The sequence below is a fragment of the Bubalus bubalis genome, chromosome 13 (assembly GCF_019923935.1).
Source record: "Bubalus bubalis isolate 160015118507 breed Murrah chromosome 13, NDDB_SH_1, whole genome shotgun sequence".
NCBI classification, from domain to species: domain Eukaryota; kingdom Metazoa; phylum Chordata; class Mammalia; order Artiodactyla; family Bovidae; genus Bubalus; species Bubalus bubalis.
The window spans coordinates 68,300,541-68,321,310 of NC_059169.1; the positions used below are offsets into that span (position 1 = coordinate 68,300,541).

At 48.0% G+C, this 20,770-nt stretch overlaps 1 protein-coding gene across 2 annotated transcripts in view; it reads right to left on the minus strand.

Moving 5' to 3' along the window:
* CCDC70 (coiled-coil domain containing 70) overlaps positions 1 to 20,770 on the minus strand; it is a 67,148-nt gene that overhangs the window by 17,025 nt on the left and 29,353 nt on the right. The window contains exon 2 of one of the 2 annotated variants that reach the window (XR_006543794.2): positions 17,458 to 20,384. The exons of the other annotated variant lie outside the window; for it this stretch is intronic. The gene's annotated coding sequence lies outside the window, so the exon portion shown is untranslated. Of the gene's footprint in view, positions 1 to 17,457; positions 20,385 to 20,770 lie in introns of those variants that run through there. 2 annotated transcript variants of the gene reach the window in all.

Consider the following 20,770-nt stretch of genomic DNA (forward strand, 5'->3'; position numbering starts at 1 on the left):
ATATGCTGAAGTCCTAATCCCCCAGAATGTGACTGTATCTGGAAATCGTTCTTTGTAAAGAGGTAGATCGCAAGCGTGCATGCATGCTAAGTCACCTTAGTCATATCCGTGGACTGTATGTAGCCTGCCAGGCTTCTCTGTCCATGGCGTTCTCCAGGCAAGAATACTGAAGTGGGTTGGTTAATGAAGTGAAAAGGAGGCCATTAGAGCGGGCCCTAATCCAATACAACGGGTGTCCTTATAAGAAGAGGAAATTAGGACACAAATACACACAGAGGAAAGACTACGTGAAGACTCCCTGAAGACCCAGGGAGGGGGCTTCCCTGGCGGAATCCACCTGCAATGCAGGAGGCATGGGTTTGATCCCTGGTCTGGGAAGATCCCACTTGCTGCGCAGCATCAGAGCCCGTGTACCTGGGCTCTAGAGCTTGAGAGCTGCAACAAGAGACGCCACTGCAGTAAGAAGCCTGTGCACCACAGTGAAGAGTAGCCCCCACTCACCACAACGAGAGGAGCCCACGTGCAGCAACAAAGACCCAGTGTAGCCAGAAAAGAAAAAAGCACAGGGAGTAAAAGATGAGCATCTACAAGCCAAGGAGAGAGACCTCAGAAGAAAGGAGACCTGACACCTGGGTCTTGGACTCCAAGCCTCCAGACCTGTGAGAAAAATGAATCGCTGTTGTTTAAACTACCCATATGGTACTTTGTGATGACAACTCCAGAAAACTGATACAGCAGGGATTTCTGTTCTGTTTACTACTTCGTTCCAGCAGTGTCTGGCATGGAATAAACAGTTACTGAATGAATGAAGTTCTAGAGTTTCAAATCAAAGCAGGAGAAAGGATCTCCCCTTGCAGATTTTCTCTCTGTATATCTCTGCTTTTGCTTTTGTTTCTGTGCTTTTGCTCCTCACCATCATATGTTTTACCCCAGGAGAGGTTTCGCTCTTACCTTTCTGTCGCATCCTCTTCCAGCAAAAGACAGACTTTACTCACCAGCCTATCCTCTGGAGGTTGTGTGCACATCACATTTTCTGTGCATTCCTTGGGATTTTTTGGTTTTGGTGGTTGCAGTAGATTGGATTTTCCAAAGATGGCCTTGCCAGGATCCCTCATGCCTTCCTCTCTTCTTATACTGTGACTTCGCCAATGCTCCATCAAAAGGCAGAGTCTGTCTCCTCCCCCTTGAACCTGGGTGGGTCTTTGGATCAATCAACAGGGCACAGAGAAAGTGGTGCCATGTGAGTGCTGGGCTGTCGTGTGCTGGAGTCCCTGTGCCTGCGAGCCAGCGATCGTGCACATCTTTCCCCAGCTCCATGCCCAGTGGAGTCATGTTAGTAGCCTGAAAATAGCCAGGGTGGGATTATTTATGTCATGTGCTACATGCTAAGTCACTTCAGTCATGTCTGACTCTTTGTGATTCCATGGACTGTAGCTCGCCAGGCTCCTCTCTGTCCATGGGGTTCTCCAGGCAAGAATACTGGAGTGGGTTGCCATGCCCTCCTCCAGGGCATCTTCCTGACCCAGGCATCGAACCTGTGTCTCTTCCTTGGCAGGTGGGTGTTCTTTAGCCCCACCCACAGAAGCCAGCAAATGCTACAGTCATAATTACACACAAACACACAGAACTGGTTGTCAAACATTTACCAGCAAACCACCATTTCTGAGGCTAAATCATAACAAGTGTACAGATTCCTGGGGTTCTCCCTGTCTTAGTACATGTGCTCTTAAATCCTTGCCTCCATGCTGGGAAAAAGCCCAGGGCCCATGCAGAGGCCACATGTGGTGTTCTGACTGACATCCCCAGCTGAGCCCCAGCCCCAGCGAGCATCAGTCACCATGATCCATGTGAATGAGGAAGCTTACTGATGACCGCAATGCCAGCCACCATCTGTCTACTGAGCCCAGTTAACCCCCAGGACTGAGAGATATAATAAAAATAAATGATCATTGCTGTTTTTTTGCCACTTGGAGCAGTTGTGCAATCATAGATAATCTGAACACTGATAACTTGCTCAGTTCTTCACTAAGGCATTATAAGTTAAGAGAAATGAAAATGCATCAGTTTCACACTGAAAAAAAAATCTGTTATACATGATAAATCTTCATGTATAGGATTCATAAGTACGAATTCACATATAAGAATCAGAGTAAGATTCAATCATTCATTCATTTATTCAACAAATATTTATTGAGGGCTAGCTAATTAAGCCAGAGAAGGCAATGGCAACCCACTCCAGTACACGTGCCTGGAAAATCCCATGGACGGAGGAGCCTGGTAGGTTCCAGTCCATGGGGTCTCTAAGAGTCGGGCACGACTGAGCGACTTCACTTTCACTTTTCACTTTCATGTATTGGAGAAGGAAATGGCAACCCACTCCAGTGTTGTTGCCTGGAGAATCCCAGGGATGGGGTAGCCTGGTGGGCTGCCATCTATGGGGTCGCACAAAGTTGGACACGACTGATTTGACATAGCAGCAGCTAATTAAGCATCAAACCCTGTGCTCACTCAGTGTTTAGAGTGGAGGAGCCCCCAGTGTACAAATGGAGACAAAATGGAAACAACCCAATACTAGTGTGAAAGGCACCAGAAGTGTGTTCAGGGTCCACTGGGGGCGGGCATGAACGAAAAGGGGCCAACTCTTTTTAAAAAAATGTTATTGAAGTATAGTTGATTTACAATGTTGTGTTAATTTCTGCTGTACAGCAAAGTGACTCAGTTATACGTATGTACATATATATATATTTTTTTTTTCGAAAAGAAAACAGATCCGTTATGGTTTATCACAGGATACTGAATATAGTTCCATGTTCTATACAGTAGGACGTTGTTGTTTAATCCATTTTGTATACAGCTTGCATCTGCTAATCCCAAGCTCCCAGTCCTCCCTCTCCCATCTCCCTCCCCTTTGGCAGTCACAAGCCTGTTCTCTGTGTGGTCTGTTTCTGTTTCATACATGGGTTCATTTGTGTCATGTATTTTACAGTGTAGTTTTACTTATTTGACTGCCCCAGGTCTTAGCTGTGGCATCCAGACTCTTCAGTTGCAGCATGTGGGATCTAGTTCCATGACCAGGGATCCAACCCAGGCCCCCTGCATTGGGAGAGTGGAGTTTTAGCCCCTGGACCACCAGGGAAGTCCCTGTGTCATATTTTAGATTCCATATGTAAGTGATATCATATGATATGTGCCTTCCCCAACCCCAATGCAGGCCCTGGGGATGTTGATGTGCTCCTGGACTCGGCAGCCTGAACAGTGACCTGAGCACAGGTGCTATTCCTTTTCCCCAGCCTGCTCTAGGGCACCAGCTAGAACTGAGTGGAAGGTTTGAGGCTGGAGACCTTTCAGGAAGCAGGCACCCGTCTCTCAGGGGTGGGTCTTCATATCCTCCCTACAGGCCCCTGGGACCGCTGAAAAAGGGGCTCAAGGTCACCCCAGTGTTTCTGTGGAGCATCTTAGGCAGGTGCCCAGTTCCATGGGGCCCTTAGAATCTGAAGGTTTGGCTGTCTTTATTTTTTCTGCTAGACCCAGGGTTTTTAATAAAAATTGCAGTAAAATATATGTAACATAAAATTGACCACCTTTTAAGTGCACAGTTTAGTAGTGTTAAGCACATTTGTATTGTTGTTCAACCATCACCACCATCCATCTCCACAACTCTTTTCTATTTTGCAAAACTGAAATTATACCCATTAAACACCCCCCACCCCAGCCCATCCTCCCCTCAGCTCCTGGCAACCACCATTTTGCTTTCTGTCTTTGTGAATTAGACTGCTCTAAATACCTCAAATAGATGGAATCATACAGAATTTGTACTGTTGTGACTGGTTTATTTCACTTAGCATAATATGCTCAAGGTTCATCCAGACTATGGTTTGAGTTGACTGTCTTTCCATCCTTCTTCTATAAATTCATTCAGGACATAGGTTCTGCTTCTCTTTTTTTCTTAAATTGTCTTTAGGAAAATTGTGCTGAGAAAACTCAAAAAGAAAATGAGAGTATCTATTGAAGATGCTTTCTGATTCAGGTGGACATTGAAGGGAGGGACCCTGATGGTTTCTCTCAAATTAGGAAGCCATCAGGATTAGTAGATGGTGAATATAGGAAAAATAAAAAAAATTCAAATAGAAGAATGGACAGTTCACCAAGGAAAGCCTGAAAAGAATGTGAATGATTACACAGAATTAATCTGTTTCAGAATAACACACTATAAAAGACAGCCTTCTGAGATTCCCCCAGTGGTCCAGTGGTTAAGAATCTGCCTACCAATGCAGGGGTCATGGGTTCAATCCCTGGTCCAGAAAGATCCCATGCCTCGGAGCAGCTGAGCCCGTGAGCCGCAATTACGGAACCTGGGCTCTAGAGCCTGTTCTCTGCAACAAGAGAAGGCACCACAGTGAGAAGCCTGAGCACTGCAACGAGAGAGTGGCCCCTGCTCACCACAACTGGAGAAGGTCCCCATGTAGCAATGAAGACTCAGTGCAGCAAAAAAAAAAAAAAAAGCCTTCTGCAGGATCTGGGGGAAGCCAGTGGGAATTAACACTTGGGAACGGGGGGTTGGTGTCAACTGGTTCCCCGATCGCTCGTTATGTGGTGCACAAATTGGTCTTTGGCCAACTTTAATATCTCCCTTCATTTCCATGGCTTCTGTCAAGAAGTCAGGCATACCCTCATTAACTCACAGACTCCTTTGTAATTAAACTCAGGCATATACTCATTAGCGTATTACACTTTTGAATTAAAATTCCTTATGGGATACAGTGGATTTTATAAAATAAGCCTTTTACTCACAGTGTCTTGCCTTGAGTGAGCACTGCTTAAGCAATGAATGATTGAACTCACTTTCACCAGCAGGGCCCCGTTAAGTAGGCCACCTCGAGGCTTCCACAGAACATGCATAATAAAATTTGTACTCAATTCAATTTGTAACTCAGTTCTGCTAACAGATGGCCTTTATTCACATGATAATGTCTGTAGTCATTTAGGCCTTTAGCCTCCTAGAATTCCCCTGCTTCTCCAAATAGAGTCCATGGAGACATAACAGGGTTTAAAATGCAGATTCCTGGGCCCAAGCCCAGACTGACAGATTCAGAATCTTAGGGTAGTGGGGCAGGAATCTGCTTTTTAATAAAGAGCCTCACACATTTGTGATAAATTTAAAAGAAGTTGAGTTCATCAGAATTAAAGTTTAGTTTAAGTTCAGTGGAAAACTTCTACTTGATGCTCACCTGTCGCAGGTAACACAAAATAGCCTTCAAATCCAAGACAAGGAGGGTTAGAAAGTTTACAGTTCTGCCTCCCTGTAACTCCACTGTCTCAGATCCATAGTCTGGACTGACCTGACACGGAATAGGTTTCGTCTCTTCTCCATATCATAATCGTCCTCCATCACTTAAGGTGTTTTCTCTGGTCCCGAATCCATTTGATGGACCTTGCTACTGCTAAGTCACTTCAGTCGTGTCCGACTCTGTGCGACCCCATAGACAGCAGCCCACCAGGCTCCCCCGTCCCTGGGATTCTCCAGGCAAGAACACTGGAGTGGGCTGCCATTTCCTTCTCCGTGTTCAGTCTATTCTTCCTCATAAGCTACCAGCGTGCAGAGAGCAAAAAGAAGAGGCTGCCAGACATGCCTGCACCACCCACTAACGTTAAGGCCCTGAAATGGAATGTTTCCAGGACTAATTTATAACCAGTGAATTATAACTTCGGCACTGAAGTGCCAGTGCTGCTGCTGCTAAGTCACTTCAGTCGTCTCCGACTCTGTGCGATCCCATTAGACGGCAGCCCACCAGGCCCCGCCATCCCTGGGATTCTCCAGGCAAGAACCACAGCCCATGTTTAAAAGGCTTCCCGGGGTTGCGCTGCTGCCCCCTTCCGGCCCTGGGAAGTACTTCAGGATGTTGAAGCCGGTGGCGGGGTTGCGCTCTCCGCACGTGGAGGGTGGAAACAGAGATAAACCTCTCCCTCCCAGGGAAAAGCCAGGAGTTGCTGTCCTGCTGCGGGAGGGAAATCTGAGATGAGAGACAGAGAAAGGAAGCGTGTGGCACAGAGAGGGGACCCGCAGGTGAAGAGAAGTCCATCAGGTGTAGACTTGGACCAACCACCCCGACCCCACAGTGGCCAAGGTCAGCCTGGTCCTGGATCTGGCTCTTTGATATCAGCTCAAAAGGTGAGTGGAGACAGCGCAGTGCAGCCTTTCAAGTTGGAGAGAGAATCCTAGCAGATGGTTTCTCAGAATCGTTCAGGGGAAGATGACAATGTGCTGATTTGTGCTTCCTGGAAAGAAAATAACTACAATGTGAAAGTGCTGTTTCTTAATTGTGCGGAGAGAAAGGGAAACTTAATCTTCATGGAGTCTAAGGAGAATGGGTTTTCCCATGGAAAAGAATGGTCGTAAAGGAACAGTGAACTTCAGGGTGAGAGCAAGTTGTGCTGGGTTCTTAGAAACAGTTTGGTAACTACTGGGCAGTGAAGATGGAGTCCCTGTGGGGTCTCTGAGCAGGTGACTTGGACATGGTCGTGATAAAAGTGTGTGTAGAGCTCGGAGGACGGACATTGTCCATTTCATAGGGACCAAACACTGAAGGACTCCTAGGGAAGTGGTGGGCACTCTGGCACATAGTAGGTTTGCAGTCACCTCCACGGAACTCATGCAGGATGGAATGGTTAGGAGGGGAAATGGAGAGGATACATAAAGAGCTACAGATAATAAAGGATTTGTGTCCTGAGCACCTGAAACATCTGTAGGAAATATTCAACAATTCAGGTTAACATCTGTCTTTGGAGGAACAGGTATGGAGGTGGTTAAAGTTTAACATTTAATGTTATTCAAAACCAGGCCAAATTGAGCTGAGTTTCCACTCACCTCTAATTTAGGTAAACAGCCTAATTTACCAAGTCAGTCACTGCCTTCTCCAGGCACAAATACTGGAGTGGGTTGCCATGGCCTTCTTTCGGGGATCTTCCCAACCCAGGGATCGAACCCAGGTCTCCTGTGTTGCAGGCAGATTCTTTACCGTTTGAGCTACCCAGGAAGCAATAGCTCTGAGAGACTGTTCCACAGATAGCGGTGGAAGGTCAGTATACATGTAATTTGGTGAAGGGGGAGTGCATGCAGTCAAGCACATATTTTTCCAGAAGTTTCTGCTAGTCTTGTGAAACTTTTGTTAGCCACAAGGAACAGTCATCACCATGAAGGATTTTAGTGCTTTTCTAGATATGAGAAGATAACAAGAATTAGGATCAGCTCCTGAAAATATTTAACTATCTGAAGATTTGTCTTGCCAGTACTTCCTCAAGTATAGTTTTGCCTCACTTCTGCTCTCCACCCTGGCCTCCTCTCAGGGGGTGTTGAAGGTCAGCAGCACGTGATCTCATCCCTGTAGAGGCAGATGGCAGGTGCCAATGGCAAGTGCCAATTTGTAATCAACACAAACCAGAGGTTTAAAATAAAGTAGTATTTTATAAATCTGAATACTAAAACTATGAATGTTAGTTATAAAAACTTGTAATTATTGGCGTTTTAGACTAGATTCTTTGTTGTTGGGGGGCTGCCCCATTCTTTGCAGGATATTTACCGACATTCCTGGTCTCCATCCACGAGTCACTAGCCACCATCCTCACCCCAGTGAGGACAATCAAAAATGCCTCCAGACATTGCCAGACATCCCTGGGAGGCAGAATTACCCTTGGTTGGTTACCACTGAGATACAACAACTGGACGGAAAAATGAAAGTGTGTTAAGAATGTTGTTTGGTGACTATTAATTTTCTATTATCAATTAATACCCTTTATCATCACTGGACTTCTAGGGGAGGATGCGCCAGGGGCTGTTATCACTACTCTTACTGATGCAGAAGCAAATGAGAGACAAACAGTCCTACCACTTGGACACAAGTCACTGTTGATTCCCACTGGAGAGAAGGGGCTTACCCAGCCCACTCCTGAAGTTACTTCCTATGTCAGATTTCTACCAAATAGGGAAACTTTCTACCAAACAAGAAACATATTAATTTTCTTAGTACTTAGAAAGCTTAGAGCTTGCCTAAAATGGTCCTTACTACCCTTATTAGCATGGATCTATCTCTTGAGCATCTCCTGTGTAAGAGGGATCCACCCTCTCTTAGAAGAGCTTCCATTTGAAGGGCCGGGGAGCGTGTGATTGAGTTTTGTGAGTTTTGCATGTTCCTACTGTAATAGTGGATAGATCTTCATAGCATATTTTTGTTTGTTTGCTTTTTACCTTTTGACCCCCTTCACCCATTTCTCATTTCCATAGCCTACCTCTCTCCCGCAGTCATCAATCTGTTCTCAATGTCTGTGAGCTTCTGGGTTTTTTGTTTGTTTGTTTGATATTCCACATATAAGAGAGATCATACTTGTCTCTCTCTGTTTGACTAATTTCACTTAACATAATGCCCTTGAAGTCCATCCATGTTGTCACAAATGGAAAGATTTCCTACTTTTTATGGCTGAATAATATTCTAATGTACATATACCACAATTTCTTTATCCACTCACCATTGATAGACTTTTTTTGTTTCCATATCTTGGCTATTATAAATAATGCTACAGTGAAATTGGGGGTGCACATATATCTTTTTGAGTTAGTGTTTTTGTTTTCTTTGGATAAATACCCAGAAGTGGAATTGCTGGATCCTATGGTATTTCTATTTTTAATTTTTTGAGGGCACTCCATACTGTTTTCCACACTGGTTCCACCAACTTATGCTCCAACCAGCAGTGTGTGAGAAGTTCCTTTTCTCCACACCCTGGCTAGCACTTGTTATTTCTTGTCTTTTTGATAATAACCATTCACACAGGTGTGAGGTGATATCTCATTGTGGTTTTCATTTTCATTTTCCTGACAGGTAATGATGTTGCACATCTTTCCATGTACCTGTTGGCCATCTGCGTGTCTTCTTTGAAACATGCCTATTCACATCTTCCCACTTTTTAATCAGGTTGCTTTTTGCTGTTAAACTGTATGAATTATTTCTGTATTTTGTTTTTTTTTTTTTTGGCCGCACTGTGTGGCATGCGTTTCCCTAGTGGCTCAGCTGGTAAAAATCTGCCTGCAATGTGGGAGACCTGGGTTTGATCCCTGGGTTGGGAAGACCTCCTGGAGAAGGGAATGGCTACCCACTCCAGTATTCTGGCCTGGAGAATTCCTTGGACTGTTTAGTCCATGGGGTTGTAAAGAGTCAGACACGACTGAGAGACTTTCACTTTCACTTTTGTGCAGCATGCAGGATCTGAGTTTCCCTGAACAGGGATCGAACCTGCTGCCCCTGCAGTGGAAGTGTGGAGTCTTAACCACTGGACCACCAGGGAAGTCCCTTGAATGTTTTAAATTATAGAAGCAAACCTGCTCGTGGGTAAAAAAGTGGAGCAGTGTTAGGTTATAAAGTAGAAGAAAACAAGTTTTGCACACCCACCTCCACTGCTTCCTCTGCCCCGCCCCGGGGTCCTGCTGTGGCTGCTTCTGCCCGCAGAAAATGGTTACTGACCACGGCTCACTGGTGTGCTCTGTCTTTTCCTACGAGTGTATGTCACATGCGGACAGTTTTCCATGAATGGGATTGCCCTGAACACATCCCCCTGCCCGCTCTGCTTGTGATCACCCTCCAATGAAGTGGCACTTTTCACATTCCCACCGACGACGCACTGAGCTGTCTCCCTCTCCCCTCACTAGAATCCTAAACTGTTTCCTCATCTTGTCAATCCGTTACGCGAAAGCTGATACTCATGGTTGTTTTAATTAACATTTCGTTCCTTATCATTGTGTGATGCTGAGCATCACTTACGAAGTCTGTTGTCCAGCATTTGCAGCCTTGCGTGGGAACACCATCTCTTTCTAGCTTGGGGTCAAAGCTCAGTTCCCATGTAGAGCCTTCTGTCTCCCAGAGAACATTCTTTAAGGTGTGACAGAAGTAGCAACACATCAGTCTTTTTTACTTCTCATCCATCTTGCCAGTTTATAAAGTAAAGGGCTTACTGGAATGAGAATGGCCTCATTTATAAGATGGATCTCATACCTGGTGTTGGCTTGTCTCATTGGGTCTGATGTTATAACCAGTAAAGATATCACTGGTTTTCTAAATGGATGTTTCTACCATTATTTTCAGTTAGTGACTAGAGAAAGCAGTCAACTAAGTATAAAATAAATAAGGTACAAGGATGTAATGTACAGCACAGGAAATAGAACCCATATTCTATAATAACTTTAAATGGAGTATAATTTATAAAAATACTAAATCATTATGTTGTATAACTGAAGCTAATCTAACATTATAAATCAACTGTACTTCAATTAAAAAAAGAAACACCTAATCACACACACACACACACACACAAGAAAACAGTTAACTTGGGATATTTAAATTTTTAAAAATCTCTCTGCATCCCTACATTGTTTTTCGTTTTTTCTTCAAGGTTCACAGACTAAAGCATGTGCCTCTTAGCCTAGTTAGTGGCCCACATGCAAATGTGTGTCTTGTTATGATGTAACACAGACAAATACAGATGGTTTCCACTGGAATAGCTTGGGTTGTAGGTATACTAGGAACAGTTCACATGTTGTTTTAATGGAAATTTACACATTTGTGGCAGGTTTCCCACGTGGCACAGTAGTAAAGAATCTGCCTGCCAACACAGGAGATGCAAGAGACGTGGGTTTGATCCATGGGTCAGAAAGCTCCCCTGGAGGAGGAAATGGCAACCCACTTCGGTATTCTTGCCTGGTGAATGCTATGGACAGAGGAGCCTGATGGACTACAGTCCATGGGGTCACAAAGAGTTGGACGCAACTGAGTGACTGAACAATGGCACCCCACTCCAGTACTCTTGCCTGGAAAATCCCATGGACGGAGGAGCCTGGTAGGCTGCAGTCCATGGAGTCACTAGAGTCGGACACGACTGCGCGACTTCACTTTCACTTTTCACTTTCATGCATTGGAGAAGGAAATGGCAACCCACTCCAGTGTTCTTGCCTAGAGAATCCCAGGGACGGGGGAGCCTGGTGGGCTGCCGTCTACGGGGTCACACAGAGTCAGACACAACTGAAGCAACTTAGCAGCAGCAGCATCAGAGCATCTGAACACACATACACACATACATCTGTGGCAACTCTGCCACACAAATAGGAACAGTTTACCCTTATTTCTCCTCCCTCTGTTATTTCCCTTCTATGATGTAAGAGGAAGGTGTTGGCTAGATGCAAAGTCCACACCAACCCCTGAGAAGGAAATTCCACCAGCTTCTCAGTGGTATTCCCGTGCTGCTCCCTGGTACCCGGGGCCTGTGCTATGAAGTTCACCAGTCCTAAACCTCTGGAGGGCTGTCTGAGGGCAGGGGTGCCGCCCATCAGGAGCTGAGACAGAAAGAGAGGTGTGCAGGGGTTGGGGACGTGTTCTGTAATGTTTCTGGGGACATGGGGAGTGGGGTTCTCTCCCCCAGACACCCCAGAAGATGATGAGATTCAGAGCAAGCTCTTTGGCATAAAGGGGGACATACCAGTTCTTCACCTCGAAGAGTGAGGTTAGGAAAGACCCTTAGAAGCCCTGAATTGTGTTAGTCACTCAGTCATGTCCAACTCATTGTGATCTCTCGGACTGTAACCCTCCAGGCTCCTGTGTCCATGGAATTTTCCAGGCAAGAATACTGGAGTGGGTTGTCATTTCCTTCTCCAGGGATCTTCCCGACCCAGGGATCAAACCTGGGTCTCCTGAATTACAGGCAGATTCTTGGCTGCCATGCTGGACCAAAACCTCCTCCTGCCCTTTGGGATAGTTGAGTTCATCCTTGGATACAGGACAGTTGTTTTTCTAGATGGAGTTTTAGTGGTTTAGTTTACATGGCACCCTTGTGGTAATTGACCTCAACAGGTGTGAAAGGGATAGTGAAAGTCGCTCAGTTGTGTCCGACTCTTTGTGACCTCATGGACTGTACAGTCCATGGAATTCTCCAGGCCAGAATACTGTAGTGGGTTGCCATGCCTTCCTCCAGGGAATCTTCCCAACCCAGGGATGGAACCCAGGTCTCCCACATTGCAGGTGGATTCTTTACCAGCTGAGCCACAAGGGAAGCCCCAATAAGTGTGGATACCAACAAAAAAATCTAATTCATTCAGTTGCCAATTGTCCACGACTGGGGACCCCCTTTCTGTTTGACAGAGGTGTGCCCCTGGCAAGCCACATGAGGCCGGCAGTCTGGTCTAGCTTCATGTCTGTCGGTGAAAAGCAGGTCAGTGATGGAGAGGAGGCTGCTGTTCCCGATTCTCTGTGTGTCGGGGCACCAAGGTGACAGCTTTTGCAAGGACATTGTGGAAAGGGTGAATCCTCGTGAAGTGATGTTTGCATAGCAGTTCACAGGATCGTTCATTAGATGTATATTGAAGACCTACTAGGTGTCGCACACATGTCTTCCACGGTTGCTGCCGGAAAGGCAGGAGGAGCAGATCCGCCCGCGCTCACTGGGACTCCCCCAGCACTGCATTCCGCGGAGACAGGGTATGTGGCCCCCTCGTGCTCTGCTCTGATGCCTGGAGTCCTGTCTTCTCCACACTGTGGGGGCCAGCTCTGGTCGACTGAGGGCAAACCTCTCAAGCTTGATGGAGCTGATGACCCCTGAGTTCTCATCTAGCTATGTGACCTTGAGCAAGTTCTTAACTCTTCTGATGCTCCGTTTTCTCATCTGTGGAATGGGCACGATACTCCTTACCTGGTGAAACATGACCGCGCACCCACAGCGCTGATGGGGAAGGTGTGCCCACTTCCTGCCGCTCTTGACTCCCACCGGAAAGCCCTTCCTTTCTGGACTTCCTCCCCTTTCCTCCTGCCCTGGGATAAGGGGGAGAGACTGGGCTTGGAAGTCAAAGAGACCAGTTTTTAAATAGAGTCACAGAAGCCTCATTGCAAATCCGTTCTACCACTCGGTAGCTAGGGGGCTTTGAGCCTGTGAACCATCTGACTCTCAGTTCTCTCTGTACCTTCTGGGGAGCCAGGGGATGGCATGCAGTGACGTGAGGAAGACCCTGGCAGGGCGCTGGTGACTTGCCTCTGGTTCCAGGTGACCCGTCTCCCATCCCATGGACTCCGACTTGCTGCAGAGGGGCTCCTTTGAGTACCAAGGCAGGTTTGAGTGCGATGCGTCTGAGAAGCAAAGTGATAGGAAAGAGAAGCCCCGTATCTCATTGTAACCCCTGGAGCAGGAAGCGCTGGCGGGATCACCCTGCTGGTGAGTTAGCAGAGGATCAGCGCTGCCAGGGATGATCCTGCCAGCAGGTCCGCACTGAGCGGGCGGTGTGCAGTCCTCCTCCATCTTCACTTCCACCTCCTTCTCTACACACACACCCCCCACCCGCCGTCACTGTCAGCACCCTCTGCACTCAGGTCCTTCCCCTCCAGAGAGCCAGCCGGGAGCATCCCCGAATGCTGCGGTACCAGCATTGAGGTCTCTTTAAAAAGCGTGTTTGCAAATGGAGCCATGCTCATTCAGGACAGGTTCCTGGAGGGACTTTATGTACGGAAGTGCGGAAGTGCGGATGTTTTTGCCCCAGGTCCTGTTTGGATCAGCCAGCTTCCCGTCTCCCCCACCCCTGGAGCTGAACTCTCTCAAGCAACAGAATGGTAGAAGATTACAGACCTGTCGCATCGTAGCCCAGCACTGGGGGCAAAGGGGCAGAGCACCACAGCCCCCATCGAATGCCTTGACAGGGCCACCTCATTCCCTGAGTAGGGGAATTTGCTGTTACACCTGATTGGTTGGATGTTTGGTTCTGTATTTTATTTATTTAAATGTTTGATCTTTTTAATTCCACAGAGAATGAAATGTGAGTTATGTTTTGAGTATAATAGGGCTTCCCTGGTGGCTCAGCTGGTAAAGAATCTGCCTGCAGTGCAGGAGGCCCAGGGTTCATCCCTGGGTCAGGAAGATCCCCTGGAGAAGCGAATGGTGACCCACTCCAGTATTCTTGCCTGGAGAATCCCATGGATAGAGGAGCCTGGTGGAAGACAGTCCATGGAATGTTTCCAGGCAAGAGTATTGGAGTAGATTGTCATTTCCTCCTCCAAACCCAACATCTGACACTCGGGAGTAGCTCAGTAAATGATACCTTCTCTCCAGGCCCTGCATCTTCCCAGCTGTGCATTTGCGGGCAAGCCTCTTAACCTCTCTGAGCCCGGTCCCCTCATCTGTGAAATGAAAGATGTTTCCGTCTGATCCTGGCTGACAAGGCCGCACCTGCAGGCTGACGGATGACAAAGCCGCATCTAGAATCCAGTCTGACCGAGGTCACTGCAGCCAAGGTGACACACACGGAGGTCGTTAATGGGTGCTGAGGCGATCCTGCCGCAGATTTTTCTGATAAACTCTGAATAAATTAGATCTGGTTCCCAGAACTTTGTTGGCAAGCAAGAACCATGCCGGGAGGTGTGGAGGAGGCACGGCATCAGTGCATTTCTGAAATTGCCAGCAGTGGTGAGTTGCAGCTCTGAGAAGTGCCCTAGCCTTGAAGCATTGGTTGGGGAGGGGTGGGGGTGGGGGTTCTGAGATCACGTGACTTGTTGGAGCCCAAAGTGAGCCTTGTGGGTGGTCTGTGCTTGGCTCAGGGCGGCCCTGGGCGGGCGGCTGCGGGCGCAGTGTCCTGCCGTCTCTCGGTGCCCCTACTTCTGCTCCTAACTGAGGAAACTTCAGCTTTTCCTCGTGCACAGGATGTGTTTTCAACACAATATGTGTTTGAAAACGTCAGAGTGGATGGAGTCCCTGATACAACCAACGAGTCATGGCAGCAGAGCCAGGGGACACACAGGGAGAGCGGAGTGGGCGTGGGTTGGGGTTGCCTCGCACCCCACCCACCCTGTCTCCTTGCCAAACTGGATTTTTCCTCGCCTTTTGGGGGTGGGGGTGGGGGACGCTTTGTGTGCAGAGGGGCGGAGCCACATTGCAGAGGGCCCTGGCTTTTTGTCTTGACATTTGGGATATCCTTAGAGACCTCGGGGCTCCTTGGAATGAAAGCATTGACCTCCAGGTGAGATGTCCGGTCTCGTTTATAACTGGTGTCTGAATAAAGGAAACCTCGTGGGAAGTCTTAAGCGACTTATCTTAGAGCAATAATACTCAGAAACAGTAGGCAGAGGGTCGAGTGGACTAAAGTATGGGTCAGGAGAACAAGGAGATGGCGGATCGGTGCCTGGCAACCCTGACGTGCTGATAGCCACATCTGGTCAGCAGCTCCTCACCTCCCTCTCCTCCAAGGACATCTCATTCACTGCTGCACCCCCAGCACCTCCAGTAGTGCCCAGCACACAGTAGGAGCACAGCGAGTGTCCCCTGAATGCCCGGATGGGTGAATGACCTACCAGCTCCTAATACAAGCTTCTCCTCTCGCTGATATGCCTGCCCCCACCCCCCATCTCACCCTCCTCAGGCACACCGTGACATTTTATTCCCCAGAACGGCTCTGGGTCCACAGCCCCCTTCACCTCTGGGCACGCCTACTGTGGGCTACAGTCCACAGCGTCCCAGAGAGTCAGACACAACCGAAGCGACTTAACACACACGCAGGCCTAGCACTTGAGTGCTTTTCTGCTCCTTTCCTTTATCAGCACATCTCACTGGTGTTCAAGTCCCCGCCCTGTCTGCATTTCGAGATCACCCTCCTGGCTGAACTACAGATCAACCTCCTCACTGGTCTCTCAGTCCCATCACCACCCCACTGGTCCAGGTTTTTCCAAATGATTTGACTTCATGTCACTTTGCAGCTCCATGTCCTCCACTCCCTTTACCTTCCTAATCAAATGCAAATGCCCTGAGGTAGATTGGAAACCTTCCCTGTTCTCAGGTCCTGGTTCCAGTTGTATCTCTCACTTATCTGTTGGAGGACCTACGCTCAGCCAAATGGGGGGCTTTGCCTCTCCCCAAAACCACCCTGAGCTTTTCTTCCCTGAATCTTTTCCTGTAGGATTTTCTTTTTGATTGAAAAGCCACTCTGCCTGTCAAAATCCTGCCCATTCATTCATTATACAACGCCGCTACACCTCCTCCTGGAAGCATTCCTTGATTTCCTCAGGACCTCTCCCTCCTCTGGGCGCCTGTACCTCTTTGCGCTCCCCTGGTGGCCCCTCTCACACACTGATTTGTATTGGCTCCTGGGTACCCATCTCATCTCCCTGATGGGGCATGAGGTCTGTGCTGGTGAGTTAGTGGGGGGCTGTTGAACAGGCCAGGTGAGAGGACAATGCAGGTGTTGACACGGGGATGGAGAAGAGGGAAGAATGCAAAAAAATTAGGCCAAGAGAGAGTCCCTGGATGTACCAAGAGGACAGAAGTGGCACGGGTGACTGAAGATTTGGTGCCTTTAAAGATGCAAGGAAATGAGAGGGCAGTTTGGAAAGAGGACTTCGTTTATGCTCCTGAACTCTCTGCCAGTCACTTCCAGGGTGTTTGGTAGCTGAGTGGAGTCCCCAGAAGGTGGTGTTGCAGACAAAACTGCCGGGTCCTGGTTGCAGTTTGTCCATTAAACAATTTAAGCCCGAGAGCAGGGGCTACACTTGTTTTTCAAAGGCACCAGGTTCCAGAAATCCCGGACAGCAGACTGAGCCAGAAGCCACCCACTTGTCTTACCAAGATTCCCCCTTGGAAACATGCTTTGATACTTTTGGTCATGTATTTGGAGGGATAGCTGGTTGCTAACATGTCTTATTTTTTAAATTTTTAATTGGAGGATAACGATGTTTTATCGGTGTCTGCTGTACAACAAGTGAGGCCGCTGTAAGGATACATATATCCCCTCCCTCTTGAGCCTGCCTCCCTCCCCACTCCCACCCCATCCCTCTGGGTCATCACAGAGCACCAGGCTGAGCGCCCTGTGTCCCACAGTAACTTCCCGCGAGCTGTTTCACACGAGGCAGTGTATACACGTCAAAGCTACTCTCTCAATGCGTCCCACGCTCCTTCCCCTGCTATGTCCAAGTCCATTCTCGACATCTGCACCTCTATTCCTGCCCTGCAAATCGGTTCATCAGTACTGTTTTTCTAGATTCCCTGTATATCTCGATTCTAATGTCCTCCTATCACCATTAATCCTGAGTTATCTTCTCCTTTAGGACTCTCGGTTGATTTAGCAGTTTCACTGAGTTCTTTTAAACAGACTCAATGGAAACTCATTTCATCAGAAACCAGGATGTGGCACCCTGAGCCACACTGGAATTGGCGCTCAGTGAACTTGAAGGCGGGAGAAGGCAATGGCACCCTACTCCAGTACTCTTGCCTGGAAAATCCCATGGATGGAGGAGGCTGGTAGGCTGCAGTCCATGGGGTTGCTAAGAGTCAGACATGACTGAGCGACTTCACTTTCACTTTCCACTTTCATGCATTGGAGAAGGAAATGGCAACCCACTCCAGTGTTCTTGCCTGGAGAATCCCATGGACGGAGAAGCCTGGTAGGCTGCAGTCCATGGGGTGGCACAGAGTCGGACACGACTGAAGCAACTTAGCAGCAGCAGCAGCAGCAAACTTGAAGGCATGGTGGTGTTCATTAGAGGCAGTCACTGCTGTCGGTGACCTGTCCTGGCCCAAGCAAAGTCAGTGGGAAACTGAGTCACTGTCTTAGAGGGTGTTCATCACCCCGACTGCTCTCCTGGGACGCAGGGGAATAGGGGCGGGCATCCCAATCCCTGGCTGTGGTTTGGGTGGTCCTTATTAGCACTGAGGGATAAAGAGGCCCTCACGTGGGTCATTCTGGTGACTTCCCTCCCAGTGAAATCCCACAGCCCAGCGTGGCCCCAGCACCTCACACTTCCCTGAGCAAACAGGCTCTAAGGAAGACTGGGCTGAAGACTCTCCAGCCACCGCTTATAAAAAGAATGGCGGGTGGACCGCCTGCTTCACAGTCCCCGGAGGAGTTGGTTGGAAATGCAGATTCCCAGGTCACGTTGGCAGAGATTCTGACTTCCTGGGTCCAGAGTGGCCAAAGGGAATCTGAGAATCACGTGTCCCAGGGTGAGAGCGAAAGTGAGCCTGAGACCTTGGTGGTGGTGATGCAGAGGCTGGCGCCAGTGAAGCCGGGCTGCAGATGCGCTCAGGAGTGAGGGCGGGTTTACTTGTCTCCCATGGCGGCTGATTCCCAGTCCACGGGACACACCAGGTCTTCCTCCTTCATCGTTTCTTCAGTTCTCTATTTGAACTCCGGGGCTGGGGGCCGGGGAGTGTCTGAGATAACAGGGAAGCCACATGCCTAACATGACTTAGCAGCTAAACAACAACACCCCTTCCCTGACAGTGGAGGAGAATAATGGTGATGATGATAAGGGCCAACACTTACAGAGCATTTATCGTGTAGCAGACCCTGTGTTAGGTGCTTTACGTGCCTTATGACATTTAATCATTTTAACAAGTCTCCTAGGAGAGTCTTATAATTATGCTCGTGCCTTAAGTGAGGACATGGAAGCCTCAGGGATGAAGAGTTCAGCTGTCAACGCTGGAGAGTGTGGAGTGGGCTGTGAGCCCTGGCCACACCCAGGGGGCAGGTCCTCATGCTCTCCTCTGGGTGGTCCTGAGGGATGTTCTTGCCCCAGCCCCCTCTCTCAGCCTTGCTCCAAGGCAGGAGGCTTGCATGACAGGGGCTCCTGTGTCACTGAACACCTGGCTTACACGTGTGGCCAGGTGGCACCATCTGTCACAAGCTCGCAGAGCAGTGAAGGATCTTTTTAGGATGCTGATCACTTTATCATCCTGGTAACAAGCCCAAGGCCGGGAATAGAGATGGGATTTATCCACTTCCTGTTTTTCTATCATGTATCAGCAACAAATTTCTTCCTCAACCCCCACTGTAAACTGGGAACTAAAACAGATACGGATAGATTAATGGCATTCTCCCTTTAATCTGCCACATGGCCAGCGCTGTGTCCCTCATGATCCACAGATCACCCCAGGACTTGCCAGGCTCAGCTGCAGAATGAAATCGCAGAGCATCTTGTTCAAAAAGCTGGGATAAAACTGTTCAAGGTATTGAAAGAGAAAGCTTTTCCCTTTCTTCTGCAGTCTCTTTGGATCTGTCATAGTATTTTTCATTTGCTATTTAATGTCATTTTAAGTAAACAAAAAAAAATTTTTTACTAACAATTTTAAGTTAGTAGCATAGGAACTTCACTGGCGGTCCAGTGGCTCAGACTCCATGATCCCAATGCAGGGGGCCCAGGTACAATCTCTGGTCAGGGAACTAGATCCCACATGCTGTAACAAATACGTATTTAAAAATAAAGTTAGTAGCATAAATTTTATCATTCACCTTAGTATTATATAATGACAGATTTTTGTGGGGGTTTTTTGGCTTGTGGGATCTTAGTTCCTTGTCCAGGAATTAAACCCAGAATCCCAGCAATGAGAGCACTGAGTTCTAACCACTGGACTGCCAGAGAATTCCCTATAATGACAGTTTTAAATGCAATTATAAGAGCATTTAATGCAGATGTAAAATCACCAAAATGACACTATTTGTGTTTCATAGCTCTTACATGTGTATGTATTTCGTTTTTACCAGAACAGCATAAATAATATCATATCAGATACTATGAGATATATGGGTTTCCCTGGTGGCTCAGACAGTAAAGAATCTGCCTGCAATGCAGGAGACCTGAGTTTGGTCCCTGGGTTGGGAAAATCCCTTGGAGAAGGGACTGGCAACCCACCCAGTATTTTTGCCTGGAGAATTCCATGGACAGAGGAACCTGGCAGGCTACAGACATGGCTGAGCAACTGACACTTAACACTATGGGATGTATAACCCATAAATAAATGGAAGGGAAGAAGAAGACTTCGTGATGAAGATTCCTTAACTGATAAAGCGAGTTGTCAGAGAACCTTATGCAGGGCAGGGAGGAGCCATCTGCGGTGGGTACAGGCGCCCAAGAAGCACAGGGTAGATCCTGCCTGGCTCTGTGAATGCCAGTGGCTCCTGGCATCCTGGCCCTGGCAGAGCAGCAGCTCATGAACTCCTTTTCTAGAAGCTGTCACTTTGGAGAGGTCGTGCAGGAAAGCTGGGCCTTGGAATTGGCAGCCAGATCAGAAAAGACATTCAGCTGTCTCAGAGATGCAAGTCCTGGCTTGAATTCCTGCCTCTGGTGTGGAAGCCCCGCCAAGTGAAGACCTCCTCCTACCCCCTGCCATCATCTGCTGTCTTGATAGAAAGGGCAGATTTCATGCAACATGTAAGTAAACTGCAGTGGGAAGGAAAGGAGAGTCTCTGTGTTCTCACCCACACACAGTCCTCCTTACAGCCTGCTTTGTGTTTCTGCTCTTCACGTTCCTGGCACTGCTGCTGTCCATGGCCTTCACAGGTGAGCTGCTGGATGCCCTCGGTCAGCCAGGGGATGATGGTGCTTCATCTTTAAACAGAAAATGTTTGATGAGAAGGTCCTGGCAGTCCAATGGTTAGGACTCAGCGCTTTTACTGCTGTGGCCTGGGCTTCAGGCCCCAGTCGGAGAACTAAGATCCCACAAGCCACATGGCACAGTCGGAAAGCAAAATGAAACAAAAACCCCAAAATGTGTGCTAGGAAGAGCTGATGATTTTCGGACACATATTCAGTTCAGTTCAGTTCAGTCGCTCAGTCGTGTCTGATTCTTTGCAACCCCATGAACCGCAGCATGCCGGGCCTCCTTGTCCATCACCAACTTCCAGAGTTTACCCAAACTCATGTCCACTGAGTTGGTGATGCCATCCAACCACCTCATCCTCTGTTGTCCCCTTCTCCTCCTGCCTTCAATCTTT